Source organism: Paroedura picta, chromosome 9 (genome assembly GCF_049243985.1).
Source record: "Paroedura picta isolate Pp20150507F chromosome 9, Ppicta_v3.0, whole genome shotgun sequence".
NCBI classification, from domain to species: domain Eukaryota; kingdom Metazoa; phylum Chordata; class Lepidosauria; order Squamata; family Gekkonidae; genus Paroedura; species Paroedura picta.
The window spans coordinates 65,888,284-65,909,123 of record NC_135377.1 but is presented as its reverse complement, the minus strand read 5'-3'; the positions used below and the strand labels follow the sequence as shown (position 1 = coordinate 65,909,123).

Here is a 20,840-nt window from a genome sequence, read left to right as displayed (position 1 = left end):
TAACTGTAGATGGGAAGACTGCAGGTTAAAGGGAATGCCACATATGCAGGGAACTATTAAGTGACAGGAAAGTTCAAAAACTGAATGACTGGGGTAAGAAGGATTACAATTCCTCTACACTAATGTGCAGAGTATGGGAAACAAGCAGGAAGAACTAGAAGTTCTAATAAAAGGAGATTGTCAATCCTAGTTCACTCCCATACCCCACATCATGTCCAATCTACACACTGGGGTCACATTTGGCAACGTGATGGTGCATCTCACTCAGTAGTGCTCATCTTTCCCATTCATGGCTTTAAAGATTTTATGCAGAGGTGTTTCTCAGACATGGTACCTGTTATCCCCTGACTGTTGATATCAGGTTCTGAACCTAAGAACTTCATACACACAAAGCATGTATAGCTATGATTTTTCTCCCACAAATATAAGTGACAAATTGTACATATGAAAAACTGTCACAGATTATGTACACACTGTATTTTCATGTCGCCTCATATCTCCTTAAATATTTTGAAATGACAGCAGAAATAGACTGTACTATACAGAAGTTAGCCATTAAAGTAAGTTTGGTTTACTGATTTTAAACACTTTTGTCATTGAGTAAAATATATTAAAATCACTGGGATTAAACAATTCTAAATATTTCCAATAGCTACTTACGGCTGTGAAAGTTGGCCAATGAAGAAATCGGATAGTAGGAGAGTTAATTCATTTGAACTCTGTTGCAAGAGAAGGCTACTGCAGATTTCACAGACAGCAAAAGTAACAAATAAGGAAATATTAGAATGCATAAAGCCTGATCTCTCACTGGAAGGCAAAATCACGAAACTCCAGCTCACTTACTTTGGCCATTTTATGTGATTCAACTCAATGGAGAGCTCCTCTCCAGACTACAATTGTCCATGCCCATGAAAAAAATAGATGCTTCAGAATTATGCCATAGTCCCCATCCCCAAAACGCCAGGAATTTCCCAACCTGGACCCAGCAATTCTACCTACCGCTACCACCCACTGGTGGCTAGGAGGGACCTGCCAAACCTGGTGGGGTTGCTGATTTGGCTTGGGGGGCCTTTTCGCCTGTGCAGTTTTCCCAACCAAAAGTTGCTCAGGGGAAGATTATTTGTCTTGTTTTGGCGCTGAGCATAGAGCCAGCTCGATAAATTAGTATTTGGTTCTCTGAATCAGAAATTACAGGCTATTTAAAGTCAGTTCATAATGATACGTTTTTCGCTACGTGATATCAAAATCTAGCAATGGCTGACATATCCAAAACAGCCCTAATAGCCAAACTCTGCAGACAGGCTTCTTGTCTCCTTGTCATGCATCAAATTGCACATAATTTAGCGAAGAGACATCAATACGATTTTAAGTGATGTACACATCACTTTTAAACCCATGGCAAGAGGTTATGATTTCTAAGCAAGTGCTTTAACATGAGCATACAAAAGTGGGCTTCAATACCAGCCTTGACATGGGCTGCCTAGCATCCTTATACAGAGAAATAACACAGATTCTCTTTCCAGGCCTGCTTACTTGATTCCCATTGTTGCAAAGCACCATCAAGTATCGCCAAGATTATAAGAGGACTGGTTGACTCCTGGCGCTCTGAGTAACACGCTCTTCTCACTTCATCAGGCTTGTTTTGTCTGGGAAATGAATTATGTAAACCTTCACCATCTGAAACTGTTTCAAGTCAATTAATTGTTGTAATTACTTAAGATTTCTTTTTAATGAATATGACTCTCTAGGGATTAGATGATATCCTGTCATCTGTAGGCTTGATAAATGAAATGTGATTTGTGACTCTCCGCAAACACCGAGCAACCTTGTACATGAACACGTCTGCTTCTTGAGTGTTAGTGAAATGGAAGAAATGCCCTTGACAAAGGAAGAAGCATTTATTTTACAGGGTTTTTTTTCCCCCTCTTCCAAGAACTGATCCTGAAGTCCAGCTCTCACCGTCACAGTTTTACAAAAGCCACAAGGAAGCTGCTGGGGTGGGGAGGGGGAATCCTGCATGTGCATTTCTCTTCCTTGCAATTCGATAACCAGTACTGTCAGCCTCTTTGGTCCCACCTCTTGTGCCCAAAGTAATTGGGCATTCACCCTCCTTTCCATGAATATGATCGGTTGACTGTAAAATTACAGTGCTCCAAAAATAAGAGACAGAGCGTCAATTTTGCCCTCCTAAAAAATTTAAGACTCCCCCTGAATTGGTTAAAAACAGGAATGCCAAAGTCATTACAAGTGAGATTCAAGTGGGTGACCATGTTGGCCTGAAATGGCACAACAAATTGGGAGTCCAAAGACCAACGGAGTCTTGAATAAGACTTTGAATATTGAATATTCAAGACTTGTCTTGAATAAGACTTTGTTGATCTTAAAGGCATCACTGAAAGTAAAGAGGAGATAAGAAAACTGAGCACCAAACAAGTTGGATGCATGGAAGTGAGGCTGCCAGATTCAGACAAGTTAACTGCCAGGGAAGGGCAGAGACCACTGTTGGAATCAACTCTCCAAGGCATAAATTTTCCCTATCGCTGACAAATCATTTCGCCCCAAAGCATCACCTCTTTGCTTCTGAGAAGGGGCTACCATTTGGGAAGATTTGCACAGCAAAGTTTGCACTTTGAAACTATTAAAACTTAAAGATGGAGCTGTGACAGATAACCAATGCCTCTGTGAACAAATGAAATTGCGTTGCAATGATTACTTTGGTGTTTTTTTGTTTTTGTTTTTTAAGGAGGGGGAGGCGGGCTTTGCGTGGCTAGCCGAGGCTGATTGGTTGTCCAATTGATTGGCAGGCTCGAGGTGGGAGGGGGCGAGAGAAGTTTGTGGCATTTTCATTGCTCCTCAGCAAGAACTGGAAGTAGGTGAGGAATGCTGGAGGAGAAACAGTCATGCTAGGAAAACGGAGTTTTGGGCCAGGTGTATGGAATATTCAGTGTGATTATGGATTTCTACCAGCTGTGCAGAATGGCCCAAACTTTGTACAGATAGAGGAGAGAGATGTCCGCTAGCCTGAACTCACTGAAGGTAGAAATAGTCAAAAATAAAAGCAACAAATAGTGGTAAAGCCTTCATTTCACAGTGATGCACAAACTGCAGGGTGTATATGTTGACCTCCAAGCAAAATGCTTTTACCAATAAAGCACCCAGCATGGAGCAATTACATTTGTCAGTATTGCTTATGAAACTTCTAATAATTTCAGATAATCAGAAATCAGTATAATGAGGAGAGTTAATTTCTGTTTTATGGCATGAGGTTAAGTTGAAGGAAGCACATGGCAAACTCCACATCCAGAATGTGGGACCTACGATGTTCATTGGATAACAATGAAGACAGATCATTTAGCCATCTTTAATTATCCCACATACTTTTTTTTTACTGTGTTTGTATGTTAAGTATAGGCATGTTAGGGAGTAGATCTCCTTGCACTGGTAGCTAAAAAACTAGAAAACATGAATGATTACCTTGCAAGCTGCTAAAATTTGACACCTGTAACAGGACGACAAAGGGAGGCCTGAAAAGAATGTGAGCTGACAAAATGTGTCATATGTCAAGAAGATAAAGTAGATAACAAGAACTGACATGTCAAGAAAGAGTCTTTGTCAGATTGCCAAAAGTTTCGAAACTGGGGGACACCTTGATGACGGCAGTTGAGGTTAGGGAAGATAAATATCCCATCCTTACTCTGAAAGGTCAAAGCTATGAAAGTACCACCATGGCTTCCGTCAAAACCGCACTGAAAACATTGAATTGGCATCCCATACTGCTTAGTGCTGGTTCTAAGTTAGTCTTAAGAAGTACTTAGGAAAGCAATGATTAAAGTATATTCTTAAGTGTTTCACTGCCTAATTAATAATATTGAGACAGATCTTTATCCAAGTCACCATTCACAAAGACAAACCTGGGAGCTGTATGGAGAACAGTGAGCTCTCTCATTACTCCCTTTTCAGGTGCTTGTTGACCTTCGTAACTCCAGCCCCAAAGTCTCCAGGCAACCCCTAATCCATACATAGACCATTTATGCACTGGGAACTTCACTGCCTCAGCTCCCATACAGGAACACAAATCGGGGGTGTATGAGATGCACTGGGCCAAATGCTCCCCTGTGTGGGTGTAGGAAGAGGTAGAGCAACCTGCCACAACTAAAACTGCAGCCTGCAGCTCAGCATGAAACCTCCAGTGCATAAACGGTGATATAGGTACAGGGTGAGCAGTAAATTAGCATACAGCATAACAAAGTTTAACAGATTCAGGGGCCAAACTGAAATAACAAGTTTCGCATATATGTTTGTGTTTAATTCCAAGGAGGAACATGGTGAAGGAAATACCTCTGTCAAAATTGGGGATTAATGGACAGATGTATAATCAGTTGGGGAATGCTGAGAGTATGTCTGTTGTATCTGAGGAAGTTGTTCTGCTGCTTAAAACCAACATGGCTATCCATTTGAATCTATTTTAGTTTAGGGTTTGCAAATAGCATTTACAGTCTAATGCACAGACCTGTAAAGACAAAGTTGTTGGGCTTAAATTAGACAAAATAGAAGTACTCAGCTGAGTTTAGCTATGAATTCATTTGTTTGAATAGGACTATGATGGATTAAAATAAAATATACCAGCTTAACTAGAGGTCCCAGAATAACCCCAGAAGCACTGGTTTAATCCAAGCAATTGCTTGAAATATTAAATAGAATGGATGCCATATTATCTCAGTACATAAGTCCGTATTTGAAATGTGGTAAAAGTTAAAATATAGACCCGTTAAAAGTTCTTTAAATGACATTCCTAGAGGAAAGTTGAATGAAAGTCTTTAAAGTACTGTATCTTTATAAAGCTCTATGAGACATAAGATAAAAGGCAGTAACAGTTTATTATTATTATAATAATAAAGCTGATGCATGCTTTCAAATAGTGCTTACAGGCACATATTTTATACTATATAGTAAACATTTAAAACCATGTCTATCAATAATTAACAGCACAGAATACTTCTCTTTTCTAATTGCTACTATGTTTTTAATTTATGCATGCTGAGTACAATAACAATTCCTGCCTTAGACAGGCTTTGTAGAGCTTGGTTAATTGATATTAATAAAGTTTTAAAGGACACAAACAACTACTCCTACAGATTTCACTGAGACTTCCTCTTATGCCGGTCTACAGAAAGGGAAATTGCCATTTATATGCCATATTTTGCTACATGAAAACAAATTCACCTGCTCTGCCTACAAAATCTTTCTTCATCGTCTTATCCCCTCAAATAAAATTTACTCAAGAGTCAGATTGCCCATGATACTGAGGATCCATGATCAACTCTCCCAACATGCTTCCTCCTCCAATAGTTGCAAAGGGTATGAAGGTGCAGCTTGAGCTTTGGCACTGGAGGGATAATTCTTGTTCCCTCTTGTCCCATTTCTCTAAGAGAAAAAAATGTCCATGCTGCAATTAGACCTATATGGGAAAATGACAATATGAGGACTCTACTTTCTGCCCTATAAGCTTCTTATAATATGTGTGTGCGTGTGTCTTGCAGGGGAAAGGCCCTTGTGATCTATACCAGGGGTAGTCAATCTGTGGTCCTCCAGATGTCTATGGACTACAATTCCAATGAGCCCCTGCCAGCAAACGCTGGCAGGGGCTCATGGGAATTGTAGTCCATGGACATCTGGAGGACCACAGGTTGACTACCCCTGATCTATACTATGGCCCCCATTCCAATTCATTATAGCTGCTTAACAAATTACATGCCAGAAGCTCTGTCCACAGATCTCCAACAATCATATATAAAAGTTTTTAGCTGCAGTCCAATGTACACATACCTGTGAATAAGTCCTGTTATATTAGTGGGGCAGACCTCTGGGAAACGTGCATGGAATCAATCTTTGCAAATCATTTGTTCTGAAATTTTGAAATAAAATAAATTGACAAATGTGTATAGAGCATTCACCTGTGACACAACCAGCAACAAAGAAAAAAAGAACCAAGAATTTTACTGTCAGACATCATGCCTAAAATAAGCTGCAGTCAAATTCCAAGCCATATTTAAAAGATGAAAATAAGTTGTACATAAAATTTGAAATTAATTGTAAAGCTCAATGTCTCCTCCTACAGAATATTATAAACCTGTGACAAAGTTTTGGGGGCAAATGCAAAAGCCAGTCTATATGTTCAGGATGAACATATGGCTCTGCGACTACCTTGCTAAATCATGGGAATACTGTGGACATTGGACATTGCCTCAGGGATCTGTCCTGGGCCCCATGTTATTCAACATATTCATAAATGATCTGGATGATGGAATAGAGGGGGTGTTCATGAAATCTGCAGATGATACTAAACTGGGAGGGGTAGCAAACACACCAGAAGACAGAATCAGGATGCAGGATGATCTTGACAGGCTGGAAAACTGGGCTAAACTGAATTTTAATAGTGACAAATGTAAAGTTATGCATTTATGTAGGAAAAATCAAATGCATCACTATAGGACGGGTGAGACTTGTCTTGGCAGTAGTAAATGTGAAAAAGATCTGTGAGTATTAGTAGGCCATACACTGAACATGAGTCAGCAGTGTGATTCAGTCGCTAAAAAGGCAAACGAGATTTTGGGCTGGATTAAAAGAAGTATAGTGTCCAGATCATGCGAGGTGATGTTACCACTTTACTCCGCTCTGGTTAGATCTCACTTGGAGTACTGTGTTCAGTTTCAGGCACCACAACTGAAGAAAGATGTAGAGAAATTGGAACATGTCCAGAGGAGAACTACAAAAATGGTGAGGGATTTAGAGACCAAATTGTGTGAGGAAAGGTTGAGGGAGCTTGGGCTGTTTAGCCTGGAGAGAAGGTGACTAAGAGGTGATATGATAACCATTTTCATATACTTGAAGGGCTTTCACATAGAAGATGGAGAAGAGTTGTTTTCTGTTACCCCAGAGGGTCAGACCAGAACCAATAAGTTGAAATTAATTCAAAAGAATTTTCGGCTAAACATCCGGAAGAAATTCCTGACAGTGGTTTCTCGGAACAGGCTTCTTTGGTAGGTGGTGAGTTCTTCTTTGGAAGTTTTTAAGCAGAGGCTAGATAGTCATCTGACAGAAATGCTGATTCTTATGAACACATGTGAGGAGGTGGACAGGTGGTTCTGAATCCCTGCATTGTACAGGGGGTTGGACTAGATGGCCCTGGAAGTCCCTTTCAACTCTAAGATTCTATGATCTTTTTTATCAATTTCAGACAGGCAAATAAATTTCAGTTCCTGGTGCTACAGTTTTCTGGCGGCTTTTTCAAACTGAAAATCCCCTCTTTCCCCCCTGCAGCTTACACTAGGGATGCTTCAGATGTCACCAAGAATGTTTTTCCAGTGAAACCTAAGTTCAAAAGTGGCAATCAAACATGAGCCAATCTCCCACCAGTCTGTTCATATCAAGCATAATCTAATCATGTGAATCAGTCATACTTAAACAATTGTCTACTTAAGTCTACTTAAACACCTGTCTGCTGAGCAATTATGCGGCAAGGATGGGTGTGTAGTAGAACTCAACTTGGCTGTGTGAGAATGTGCATGTTCACAGAGCCATTTGCCTTGTACTAATTGGTTAGGAAGGAATGCAATGAAGTATTGTGAAGCAACACCCACAAATAGTTTTATGATCAGCTGAACAAATTCTTGAAAAAGAAGAGTTGGATTTTTTACCCTACTTTTCATTACCCAGAGGAGTTTCAAAGCAGCTTAACAATCGCCTGCCCTTCCTCTCTCCACAATAGTTACCCTGTGAGGTAGGTGGAGCTGAGAGCTCTGAGAGAAACTGCTCTGTGAGAACAACTCTAACAGGACTGTGACTAGCCCAAGGTCATCCAGCTGGCTGCATGTGGAGGAGCCAGCTCGCCAGATTAGAATCAAAACTAGCTCGCAAAATTAGAAGCCACCACTCTTAACCAGTACACCAAGATGGCTCCCCGTTTACAACTGGCAAATGGGACACAAACCAAACCAATGGGTGAACAAATATCACTGGTTTACAGGTTCATTTAAGTTTTAACCAGCAAAAGAGAAGCATTCTTCAGGAAGAAAAGAAGGCAATAGGAAGGTTTTTAATACCCCTTCTACTTCCACAGTGCTCTTCCCTTTTAAATTGCAGTTCCAGTGGCTACATGTGTGGAACCACAGGTTACATGTAGTATGTAACTCTGCTCTCCAAAGAATTCCTTTGTACAGCTCTCTTGGGACTGTTATCACCAACATTCTAAGTCCAAAGAGAACAGTATAGCGCCATTTATATGGGGAAACATTAACATTCCAGGGGGAAGTTATTTCACCAGCATTCTGAAATGAAACAGCCCAGGAGGATTTTACAGTGTGATGTGTAATGCAAGTTAATATTTTATTACTTTGTGCCAAATGGCTTGGGATCACTGGATATATTGTGTGGATTCCTCCCATACCCCAACTTAGACGGGCAGCTGAGTCAGTCTTAAGGACCTATTCACAAAAGCAAAATGGAGCTGGACACTGCTCCATTAATGGAGGGTTTTTTTGTTTGTGTGTTTGGTGTCTTTGAAATTATATATGAGCTGGCACAATACAGTGTTACATCCACAAAGACTGAGAAAACGGTTCTAGTTTGGTCAGGAAGAATGAGAAAATGGCTCTAGTTTTGTTTAAAAGCTGATTATTGCTCTGGTTGGAGATGAAAATACTATTGGTCCTGTCTAGGCCAGGAGTTGCTAGGAGCTCCAAGCATGATAAGAAAACTCCTTTGTTGAACAGGGTGAGGCAGCTTCTAAGCTGTCTAGCTCTGGAGGCTTCCAAGCCCCAGCCTTGAGAAGGACATTATATCCCACATGTTTTCTTCTCTGGCTAATCAACTTTGCAACCAGAGAATCTATTTGGGCACACAGAATTGCAGAAAAGCCATCTTAAAAACTGGGTCTACTAGTTCATTGGACTCCACTGTCACTATATTCTACACAAGTTGCAAAAAGGTTAGAACATAGAGTTTTAGGCAAATGATAGAGCATCACCCAAGTGTGATGATATCACTTCCAGGTTATGCCAGAAGTGACATCATTTTGCTGGAAATGCTGCCACCACCGCCACCACTCCCCCACAATCCAAAAACTGGCTTTGATTGCCAACCATTGGCAATGGTTGGCATTGTTCTGACCCTTTAATGGAGGTTTAATGGAGTGTTAATTTAGTAAGTAATGTTACTTTACCTTCATACCATAAAAATATTTGCTTGTCTATTTCCACATATTATGCTTCTATTAAAGGGGCAAGATATTTTTTTTTTAAAAAAAGCTAGCAATAACAGGCATAATCTAGAGATGCACTGTTATGAATCTGGTAGACTGAAATGTGCCACAAGAAACCAAGGGAAAGCTAGACAGATGTATATGCCTTCCCCCTTCAGAGTACACTTGTTCCACTGTGTTTTCTTTCCTCATCATAACCCCTTTGCTAAGTGTGAGGCCATAAGCCATATGGAAGCCAGTCATGCAGGTGCCTCTCACAGCCGTACCTGCCACACTGTGAACCCACCACGTCCCTGGCCCTGAGGAGAAGTTCTCTTTCCTTGCAGCAAGATTATGTTTTTAAAAAGCTGACTTTTAAACCTCTTACTGAATTTTTAATGGATTAAATTCATCATGTCACCAGCTGCTGTGCAGCTAATAGAGCCATAAAACACTGTATTAAAGGATTACCCATGCAAAATTTCCTCTTGCGCTAATGTGAATTTTAATACTTTTAACATTTAGTTGAGATGGGAATGTCCAAGAACAGCTTGTTCAATAGGTTGTTCTATAAAATTAAGTTCCTCAGCTCATCACAAATGCCAGGACTCCATTAAGCTAAAATTTTACAGAGGGGCTAAGATGATTCACTGTATAGCATTTGCAGGGAGGATGGCAACATCTGCTTCTCGATTAGAGCACTTTTTTAAAAGAGGAAAGAAGCAAAATACACATGAGCATCATAACTTAAGCAGATCAGAGCCTGAACAAAAGAGAGGACTACTTGCAAATTAGATGGCTGGTTTGCAGTGGATATGAACTGGAGCATCTCAAAATACTGTTCTGTGTTGCACCACTTACAATTCTGACTTGCTTCTCTTTGTCCTTATACTCTGAGATAGCCTCAAAGAACAATCATAATGAGAGCAGACAAAGATGACATTGTGGCCATTTCCCTGGAAAGAAGTGAAAGCATTGCTGGGATCAGGGAACAGGTCCACATGTAATATGCACCAAGTATAAAACAACATTACCATAAGTCATCGAGAATTCTCAAACCAGAACCCAAGCAAAGTGTCCACCCTCCACACGTCCTATGTACCACCACACAGCTACAGAAAAAAGCTGTTGGCCTAGTCTTTGCTAGCAACAAAAAAAACAAAACACTTTGTGTATGTGTATATATATATATATATATATATATATATATATATATATATATATATATATATATATATATATATATATATATATATATATATATATATATATATATATATATATATATATATATATATGCAATAAATTGTTAATAAAGAATTATGAGTCCTATTTATATCCAATCCTTGTTAAGCCAGAGGAAAAATTCTCAGTAATGCACACTGAACAGGATTCCGGTATGAACAAAGCCTATTTAATTACTTTCTTCAGCAGCATTAACAATATATCAGGACATAAGCTCACAGTGGGACCTAGCTCACAGTGACTTGTGTCTCAATCCTTAACTAAGTGACTACAGGAGGTATTCTCCTTGTTGACATGGAGGATCAATAGATACAAGAATACTTCCCATAGACCAATTATGCACAGAGAGGAAAGGCCAGGCTGGTGGCAGAATGGCAGTGGGGCTAATCCCTGTTGACGCATGCCATTGCCACCATCCTGGCCCCCTTCAGGCTGTAGGGCCTCTGATGGCCTGCAGCATGCCATTGGACATTAGGCCAGAGCATACCCGTGCATACGGGAAGTCCTCCCTGACTATGGCATCCCCGCCCCGTTCAACTTCATGGAGCTGCAGAGCCGAACGGGGAGTTTTTAACACCCCCCCCCCCATGATGGTGGGAGAGTTACACGGCTCTCTCCTATCATCATGTGGTGGGACCCCCATGCATCCCTGCCCCCCCCCGTCTGTCCCTGTGGCCGCAAGGTGCAGTGGCACCTTTCCACACCAGAGTTGTATGTGTGCATGCACAACTCTGGGGTGGACCACGTGTACTGGTGGATGTCCTCCTTCATGCATACACAGGAGGTGCCCTGCCACTAGGAATCGGCAGTGGCATGACACAGCCACCGCCATGCATAATCGGTCATAGTTTTATCAAGGATTGGAATGAACAGGCCTCATAATTCTTGGTTAACAGCTTAGTGTATTATTGTATTTATACGCACACAGAAGCTGTTTTTTTGCTGTGATCTTTTTTGTGTGCTTCTGTTGTTTGAGGCTGCTCTTTGCTAGTGCTATCATCATTGCAGATGGCCAGAGGGTATATTGTAGCTCAGAAAAGATCAGTGACCCAAAGAACCAATAGGCTTCTACCTGCTTCTTTAAAGCTGCTACTTGGCCTGGCTTCTTGGTCAGGGTAATTCATTATTCACACAGAGACCAGCCAGCAGACGGTCTATCCCTGTGTAGTTCGTCAACTGTATTCCAGACTGTATGTTTTCTAGCTCACCACCAAATAGGTACCGACATCTATCTTTGCAAAAAGCCATCCACATTCTCCTTCCTACTGGACTGGCCGACTGTTACATCAATCTACACAACTCTGTGTGGCTTTGTATCTTGCAGCTCCTAAGAAACACTTCCTTCATGTTGACATTTGATAAATGGGGCTGCCAATCTTCAGGTGCTGATTGGAGATCTCCAGGTTACAGAGGACAATTCCCAACTTCCCACAGAGAAAATATCTACTTGGGAAGGTGGAGTCTATGGCATTATACCCTACTGGAGTCCTTCCTCTCCTTAAACCCTGCCCTTCCCAGGCTCTACCCCCAAAATCTCCAGGAATTTTCCAATTGGCAGGGTTACCATATTTTGAAAAGCAAAAATAGAAGACACATTTCCCAACAGACTACTTCAAACAAGTAATCCCTATGACAAATGTAATTTTACTCCTAACAAAGAATATTTCTAACCTTCCAACCACAAAAGAAGACATTTTTTATTTAAGAGGACAAACACCAAAAAAAGAGGGCATGTCCTCTAAAAAGATGGCTTCTGGTAAGTCTATTTTATATGAGTGATAATGATCCATTTCTCACACATGAAGAAGGACCAATGCCAGTCAGCAGGCATCCTCTGCAAGGTTTTTTGTTATGTGGATAAAATGGAAGACAGAAGAATTCCATAAGCTTTTCTGACCTCCTTGGAAGAAGGGCAAGATAGAAATGTAAAAGATAGCTATATACAGTAATATAAGCATCTTCTTCCATTGTCACCAGGTAAGGATCAAGGTCAAATAAAAAAATGACATGCCAGTCATCTGTCCATATTAATGGTCTCTTCTTTTTTCCTTCTGTATAATGGGATCTTGGCAAAACCAACAAGGACAATTGAGAAGTATGGAAGCATTTAAACTTAATGGGAAATACATTGCATTAAAATTAATGAAATCTCCTATGAGTTTGGTCCTGAGTTAGTTCTCCATCGGCTGGAAGCCCTTTGTTTATAATAGTCTGGCCCTCACATAGTTTGGCCCTCACATGCAACAAAATGAGATGGGAGCCGGAGGTGAAAGAATTCTGGGCTGTACTTCTTCAGACTGCAGGTGAGGAAAACCATTTGTTCTCTTGACATTTTAGGAACTCCTTACAAATTTTGTCCTTCATATGTTAATTTGTTCCATGCACTGAGATTTTTACAAAAGGAAGCTTTCGAAAAAGTGATTCCATATCTGCATTCTTGAAACAGTACCGGTTGTCCCATCATGTCCGACTTCACCATCTTTTTCTGTTGTAGGTCGGCATTCCGAACCAGAGGGACACGGTGTGTTTTCTTCATATCCCTGCAACAGTCCAGCGCTCTGAGGAATGTACGCTACAAGAATATATTAATAGGAATACTTTCACAGACCAATAGTCCAGTCAGGTGCCCAAGCTCTATTAATTTTTAGTGCCAAATCTGCCTCCCCCAGCAAAGGTGGTGGAAAATTTGAGGCAAGTAAATTGGGCACATTATCCTGTTTAATTATTTGATCAAAACAATATAATGAGATCCAGGATCTCTTAAAGTTCTTGTGTGAATAAAGAAAGATGCTATTCAAAAGACAATATGGTTAGGGAGCTGTAATAGGAACATTGCTAAGTCTCTATAGTGATTTTATTTTTTACCCCAACTGAAGCTTCCCCACAGCCCCATATTTTGTTCTCCATGTGTATTACTGTTCTAAGAGCCTGTCATTTCTTATCAGAATGAGAAAGGCTAAAGAGATAATATTTCAATAACATACTGGCCTGATCATAAAATAACTCAATGGAAATATGTAACTGCCTCGGGCATCTCAGCAGGATAGTCAGCAGTCAGATGATTTCTATTCTCCTCTTTTTTTATATATATAGTTACATTTTCTGTTATATCAGACATCCCCTCAAGTCTTAGTTATGCTTTTATTCAAAGAGGAGAAGCGGAAGTCTAAAGAGCTACAAAACTTATTATGATATATTACTGGGAAGGAATAAAAGTTGGTGCCACAATAGCATATTGATAAGGACAGGCCTGCCACGTGAGCTGACCTTTTTTCATCTCATCCACCACGGCCAAGGCCTAAGCCTGCTTGTTGCTAAGCAACTGGGTCACTGCTTTCAGGCCTTAAATCCACACACCCCCAAAGGGGAGAAGATGGGATCTTGAAAGCAAATGGCTGATAGAAGAAAGGACATCTTTTTTTTTCCTCTCCCGCTTTTTATGCCCCCCCCCCCCTTACCCTTTGCTAGCTGCTTCACTTAGGGAGTGGATAACAGGAAAACACCATTGGTAGTTTCACCAAAACGCGATAACGAGGGGCTTCGGAGTCATTTTTTCTGGACGCCCCAAACATTATCTGCTCCCCCTCTCCACACAGTCAGCACAGGCAACTGTGACAGTTTTATACAACACCCATAAAACAATCCTACGTGGAAGAATTTTAGGAACTCAGGAAGCCAAGGATTCTGTTTTCTATGCAAGCTTTTTTACATTCTATCATAAACATTACTGCTTGCTGCCATGTTAATGACAAGGCTTGAGGCAACAAAATGGCTCCTAAAGGTCAAAGCAGAGGGAAGTTGGTTCCTTCTTTCCTCAGTGTGAAGCATAGAAAAAGTCAACACTTCATTTAAACCTTAATAAAGGCCACAGCACAAGAGTGTATATCACTGCTGGAGAAGAAACATTTGAATAGTCTGTAAATTCATTTGTCGAAGTTTGAGGTCCGGGGCTGAGTGATACAAAGATGTGAATCCTTTATTTTCACTTCTATTCTAGATTTTTATTGTCTTTGGCAAATAGCTAGAGTGACTATTATATTTAGGATGTTTCTGTCTTAAACAAAATATATATTAACAGTGCAGTCTTCTGGATGTGTTTGGAAGTACAGCTGAATCAAAATTATTAAGTTTTTGTTTTACTTACACTTAAATCCTTTACTTTTCCTGTTATTTTTCAGTAACAATCTCAAACATTTCCCCACATTTTTGTTCGTGTTTTCGGTTGTGGACATTGCATCACGTTTAGTGGAATCCCCAAGCCTAGCACCATATATTTGATTTCTTTTATTGACTCAAATGATTTTATTTACCAGAATGTGGTTACATATGCCAGGAGGTATCTGATTAGTGTAAAGAACGTATGTGATCCTGATATGCAGACACACAGAAGAAGATTAAAACAGAAAAAAGAAGGGTGCACAGCAGTTTTTTGGGAGGGAAAACATTTTCAATATGATCCACTGACACAAAAAAAAGACTACTGAAAATGCACATTTCAATATGGTAACTGTAAAACAATATGCACCAGCCATGTCTAAAAAATATTGAACTTGACGATCTTCAGCAGCACAAGAACATGTAAATATAGAATTTTAACTATGCCTTAATATATTATGAGTGTCAATGATTTTAAAAAGCTTCTAAGTTGCCACTAGATTCCCATTTTACTGAAGTACTCTTGTCTAGGCAAATAGCATACAGGAAATATCTACATTCTTTATTCCACTTAGCTTTTAATTCTTTTAGAGCCATTTCAAATGAAAATCACTGTAACCGAGAAAAGTTAGGATTCAGCATACAATCCTATTCAGCTTTTTGAGTTCATCCTTCAGACACCTGCCTGGAACAAACGTTAATGAGTTGTAGCAGGTAAATTAGCACATTTGAACCTGACCATGTGGAATCCTGAGCTCGATGAAGTGTTTAAGCGCCTCCTTTACCCTTCAAAGTTAAATTCCTTTGACATTCATGCAGAAGACAGCAAGAGAGTAATTAACAAACCTGTTTTCCAACTGACAGGAAGAAGCATGAAGGGATACCTGCAGCAGACTTTGTGCCAGTATGCATTTGCCATGGCTGTATAGATAAGCTACATCTTACAATAATGCTTTGCTTAGCAAACTAAAATTATTGTTTAGGAAACCAATCCTGCCTTTGAATTACAGCATGTGTCTGTTTGACTAGACCGTCTTCTTTTTAAAAATGCTAGTAGTACAATATTCCTCTTTGTTGGTTTATTATCTAACTAGCAAATAAGCTCACTGTTGTCCAAATACAGCGGGCTCTAGGCTCCCCCTCCCCCAGCGGAGCAGCCTACCGAAAGTGGCTTGCCGCTGCCACTAAGCCTCCTTCTCCCGCCCGTCACCCAGCGAACCTCGCCTCATCAAGCAAGGGCGCAGGGCCTGCTGCGCGGCCTGTGCGCCTACTCCGCGGGGCGGGGAGAAGAACCTGAGGAGCCCTCGACGACCGGACACGCCAGCTGGAAGGACGGACCTCAGAGGGGGAAGGAGAATGCCTCCGCTCTTCCTCCTTGCTCCACTTTCGGTAGGCTGCTCTGCTGGGGGGGGGGAGCCTAGAGCCCGCTGTTTTCAGACAACAGCGGGCTTATTTGCTCCCCCCCCCAGCGGAGCAGCCTCCTGACGCGTCAGGCCGGCGGCAAAGGAGCAACTGCGAGCCGCGCTATGCGCGGCTCGCAGTTGCTCGGGGCTGGGAATCGGAGGGACCGATTGCGCCTGCCGATTGATCCCTCCGATTGTCTGTCCAGAGGAAGGGTCCAATCTGGACCCTTCCTCATCACGGACACATCCCGCCCCAGAACCCCTTACCCTTTTATATAGTCCGTGGTGCCCGTGGTGCCACGGGCGGTGTTAAGATTCTCAGTGTCCTTTCTTTTACTCAGAATTTCCATGTTAAAGCTTTGGGTATAATGATAAATTCACCTCTTTGCAGTGCTCAAGCATTATTGGTCTACAGACTGTAACACCCCTTCAATCACAAACAAACACACAATCTCACCCCATAGTAAAGTGCTCCCCAGTGTGGTACCTATAGGTACTACCAATGCGCTTTCTGGCATCTACTTCCTTATTTTGCAAACAATTTCCTCAGGGCAAAGAATGAATGGGGGCTTTCCTCCATTTCATTGTAGCAGCAAGTTTTTCAGAAGAGCCCTTTGTGTCTGCCTGGAATACCATTTGAAAATGTTGAAATCTGCAAGATCTGATGGGACAGGTATAAAGCTGCCAGCGATTTGGAGATTCCCCCCTCCAAGACCACTGATCATCAGGTCTGTGGTGTTGCGGGGGGCAGTATCCCTCACCACTGCCCCAGAGGAACTGGAAATGGAGCTGTCCACCCTGCTCTCTATCTCCACAGCTTGCCCAAATTCCCCAGCTGCGGGGTTGCTCTGCCAGCATATTTGAGAAGAAATGATTAAATAACATATGAAGAATACCTACAGCGGACATCGGAGGAAATGTATATTTGGCATAGTTAAATTAGGAACTTCCTGATGTTAGATTAGGAACCACCTCTGGGCCTGAAGCAGCATCCTCTGCTGCCATAGTTGGGACCAGAGAAGCAGCTGGTATCCTCCATGAGCAAGTTGGAGCAGCAGTCGGTGTCCTGCCCTGCTTCAGTTGGACCCACTGTGGTGGGGCTGGAGCAGCTGCCAGCATGTTCCTCTGCTGCTGCCAGGCCTGGAGCAGCAGCTGGCATCCTCCGAAGGGAATCAGCAGCAGTGGGAGGAGGGATTTCCGCTGTGATTATCACAAGTTCACAATTGTAAAACCATAAAAGAGTAATAATTAAAATGTCTGAACAACAGCCAATCCAAAACAACAATAAAACATTAAAACTGATAATAATCATTAAGAGCCATCAAGTCACAAAGGACTCGATGCAACGAGCTGCCTGCTATTTGGAGGTTGCCCCCCAGGACCGTGAGGCAACTGATCAGTAGGTGCATGGTGTTGTATGGGGCAGCATCCCCCACTACTGACCCAAGGGAGCTGGAAATGGAGCTGTCCTCCCAGGCCTCCATCTCCACAGCTTGTTCAAATTCCCTCAGCTCCAGGGTTGCTCTGCCAGCATATTTGAGACCCCCTAGCACAGGTAAGTGACTGTGGCAGAAGGGGGCTAGCAACATCCTGCTGAACTGTCTCCTGCCCCACCTTGCTATAATTGTTTTTACTTGAAAAAAGACCAGATGAAGCACAAATGCTCACTTCCTTTTTGCATCTACCATGCAATATCTAAAACCAATACACATACTTTTGAGCATGGTTGTGTCAATCGCCATCGGTCTTGGACCCTGATAAACGTGCACGGGCCTTGAAGGGGGAATTGACTTGTAGGAGGAGGGTTATATTAGGCCTTGGCAGATGAGCACAAGAGAAGCACTTTGCAGGTGGAATGCCTAGGGTGAGAGAGTTTATAGTACTCTAAGATGACACCTGTGCCCTGTTGAACTTGTTTAATTTCCACAAGGCATGCAAAGCTGAATTATTCAGGTTGGCCTTTGGGCTCTTTGAATAGTGGTATGGTCATAATCACGAATTTTAATATTTTAATGTTAATATCCTATATCTGTCGTTCATTTTTATGTTGTTTTTACCTAATTGATTTTAATATTGTAAGTTTTCCCAAGAACCTTTGAGTGAGTGATGACTAAAACATCAAATAAATAGGTAGTTAGCTGGAAGGGTGGGAGTGCTTCAACCATTGTCCTTGTAAGACTCCGATGAGAATTGTAAGACTCCTTCTGAATTTTATACTTTGCCTTGTTTTGCAGATTATGTGTATGTCCAAAGTGGAAACAAGCGTTTGCATAGCAAGCACAGGTGCCTAAACCTGCACTAAATATAGGAAGGGGTGGAGGTATATGTGTGGAGAAACCAGTATTGGGTGGATGCTCCCTGCACTTACCAGTTTTCTGCTACAAACACTATCTAGCTGGCAAAGCTCATGTCCACAGCCCCAGTTTGAGGGAGAGAAGAGATTTAAAATGCTGAGATACCTTTTGAGGGAGACACAGGTACAGGGAGTGTCAACCAGTTCTCCCCTGCAAAAGCACTCCAAATATACATTTGAATCCTGTATTGGTCTATTAGGTAAAGGTAAAGGTATCTCCTGTGCAAGCACTGGGTCATGTCTGACCCTTGGGGTGACGCCCTCTAACGTTTTTATGGAAGACTCAAAACAGGGTGGTTTGCCAGTGACTTTACCATTTTACCCCCCAGCAAGCTGGGTACTCATTTTACCGACCTCGGAAGGATGGAAGGCTGAGTCAACCTTGAGCCGGCTGCTGGGATTGAACTCCCAGCTTCATGGGCAGAGCTTCAGACTGCATGTCTGCTGCCTTACTACTCTGTGCCACAAGAGGCTCTATTGGTCTATTATGCATAGTTAATTCTTATGCACCTGCTAAGCATATTCACACTTCACACTTTCGCCTTTCTGCCGCTCGAGTCCACAGGATATAATAGTCAGGATACAACTTGAAACTTTTTACCTCTATATTTCGTCAGCCCAGGGAATGCAAAATTAGGAAGTGAGACAGAAAAGAAAAAAAAATCCAGCTGACCTCTTTGTCCGTATCCCAGCCAATGTCCATTTTCAAACTTTATATAGGAACGGACTTGCTTTAGCTTATCATGATTTTTAAACATCTTTTGAATTGACAACGCAAGCGATCTTTGGTCAATCTCTTTCCAGAAGACATAATCATGTGATAGACATAGCGAAGGTGAGATTTTCACAATGTAAAAGAAATTAATTTTCACACTTCCAATCCAGTTAATAAAATATGCAAATTGACTCCAGTCTTGCAGCTTGTGTTATCTATCTGATATTCTCGGACTAAACAAATTCAACATCGCTCTTTTGATTTTTTTTTTTAAACCCACCGTATACATTCAGGAGTTTGTGGAATTTTTATTTCACCAATTCCCCCATGAGTCTCGGGGGAACAAATGAGCCTTGCCCTTCAGAATCAAGTGGGGTAGCCGTGTTAGTCTGAGGAAGAGTGATTGCACTCGAAAGCTCACGCCTTGAACTTTTGTTGGTCTTAAAGGTGCCACTAGACTCTGATCTTATTTTATTGTCCTTCAGAATCACATAACTATAATTGTACCAGTAGCCAAAAGTAGCCAAAATTGTACCAGTAGCCAAAATAATACTAGTAGCATACAATTCCAAAAGACCTTTTTAAAAAAAATAAACAAGTTTGTACTGTAGCATTCAATTTTATCAATGTATCCCATGTTTAAACAACAGAAGATATATGAGTGCAGTTCTTTTACTTTCATCGTGTTTTTTCCCAGAGTTCCTCCATTATTGACCCTCTTCCTCTCTTGTGTTCTTTAATTGTCTTTATTCTATGTTTTTAAAAAAAATAGTCTTCAGGCCATGACGTCATGCCTTATGTAGCCTGATTGGAAACATTAAGATGGGGTTTTTTTTTTTGAAGAATTCCAGATTCTTCTTACATATGAGTAAAAATCCTGACATCCCATTTTACATAGGTTCATTTTGTTAAATCCTGTCTTCCCCCCCCCCCCCATAAACCAGAGGACTTTTTGAAAGGAATGCCCAAATCACAGCCAGTCCACATCTGATTTTGTGGAGATCAGACAGACTATCCAGGCCACACAATCCTGCTTTAAAGTTTGGTCAAGAAGAAATTTGTAAATAGAAGAAAGAGATGTGGCAATGTAGTATAAAAAGAATCCATAGCACCTGAGAATCAGAAGGGGGGCAGGGTCCACAAATAGTTGCTTGCTTAATATGCTGTATACTGAAACAGATTCAAGTGGATAGCTGTGTTGGTCTGAAGTAATACAATGAAAATTCGTGCATGCACACGAAAGTTCACCCCTTGACTAAATCTTTGTTGGTCTTAAAAGTGCCATTGGACTAAAATTTTCTTGCTGAAACAGTGAAGCATACATTTGAGACACCTTGGGGGGAGAGGAGGAGGTGATTAAAAAGGCTCCTTATTCTTCCTTTGTGAATTAGTCTCTCATTTTTTCAATGCAATCTCTCACTCCTTCGATGCAAATTCCCATGTCACAAAATGCAAAAGGCTGTTTTTCAGAACATTCGTAGGTAGGGTGGACCTGGGCACCAGGTGAGATGGTGCAGCCACTAGCCCCACCCTGACTATGGCCCAACACAGAATCATTCACAGGATGCCGTGACCAAAGTGAAGTGAGTTTAAGTAAGCAATCAAATATTTTGGCAGAGAGTGAAAAATTAATAAAAGAACACATTTTTTAATTCTTGCTAAAAATGGCCATTAAAAACGGCCATCAGCTTTGGAGTCAGACTACCCTATATATTCATAGTCTCATTCAGG

The 20,840-nt window shown here is 41.3% G+C and overlaps 1 long non-coding RNA gene across 1 annotated transcript; it reads right to left on the bottom strand.

The window, feature by feature from the left end:
- Positions 1 to 1,553: 1,553 nt before the first annotated feature.
- LOC143844270 (uncharacterized) lies at positions 1,554 to 13,635 on the bottom strand. The gene is made up of 4 exons (XR_013233909.1): positions 13,468 to 13,635; positions 10,100 to 10,194; positions 5,827 to 5,905; positions 1,554 to 1,646 (listed from the first exon to the last, which is right to left on the bottom strand). It is a non-coding gene; the product is annotated as an uncharacterized LOC143844270 (long non-coding RNA).
- Between the last annotated feature and the right edge of the window lie 7,205 nt (positions 13,636 to 20,840).